The following is a 709-nucleotide window of genomic DNA, read 5'->3' as shown; positions in this document are numbered from 1 at the left end:
ACTCCCAACTCAAATTCACTAAAATAAAATGAAACTGGGGCATGAAACCAACAAAAGAAAGCAAGTCATGAAGAAAGCCTCTGCAAGTCCCTGACCCAGGGGTGAGTCCTGTCCGTCCTGTGACCAGGGGAGAATCTTGTTGATTTGGCCACAGTTACTGATAATGAATTCAAAAAAGCCCCTGTTCAATTCCTATTTGTAATGATTCCTGAATCCCTGGAGCATAGAAAAAATAACTTCGGGAAGCATGGTTCTCCATGAAGTGATCTGTGGTTCAGAGCCCTGGGGTACCACATTGAGCATGAGACCGGGAGTGAGGCTCTTGTGGCCAAAGTTCAGACCTTCAGCAGAGCTGGAAGCATGGGTAGGGTGGGAAAAGGAGGGAGCCTGGGCCTGGTATAGTCCCTGAAAGCACCAGGGTGGAGAGAAATATCCAGCTCCTCCCATGGGAAGGGCTGCAGGGGCTCAGCCTGTGCGTAAAGGGGAAGCCAGACCAGCCTTCACCCAGCCCGCCATCCCTGGGCAGGAGGCAAGCCCTTCTCTGCTGATTCTGTTGGTCTTGGCTATCGCCTGGGGTGGTATTGCCTGTCAAGCAAGTAATTCTCCGTGTCTCCTTGGCATTAGATGGACTTTCTCTGCTGTCACATGCTCTCCCCTTGCAGATGACTCCTAAAGTGGCATCTCTGCCCTCCCAGCAGCAGAGGGGCTG

Source organism: Galeopterus variegatus, unplaced genomic scaffold (assembly GCF_000696425.1).
Source record: "Galeopterus variegatus unplaced genomic scaffold, G_variegatus-3.0.2 Scaffold258, whole genome shotgun sequence".
Lineage (NCBI taxonomy): Eukaryota > Metazoa > Chordata > Mammalia > Dermoptera > Cynocephalidae > Galeopterus > Galeopterus variegatus.
Note: the sequence above shows the minus strand (reverse complement) of the source record.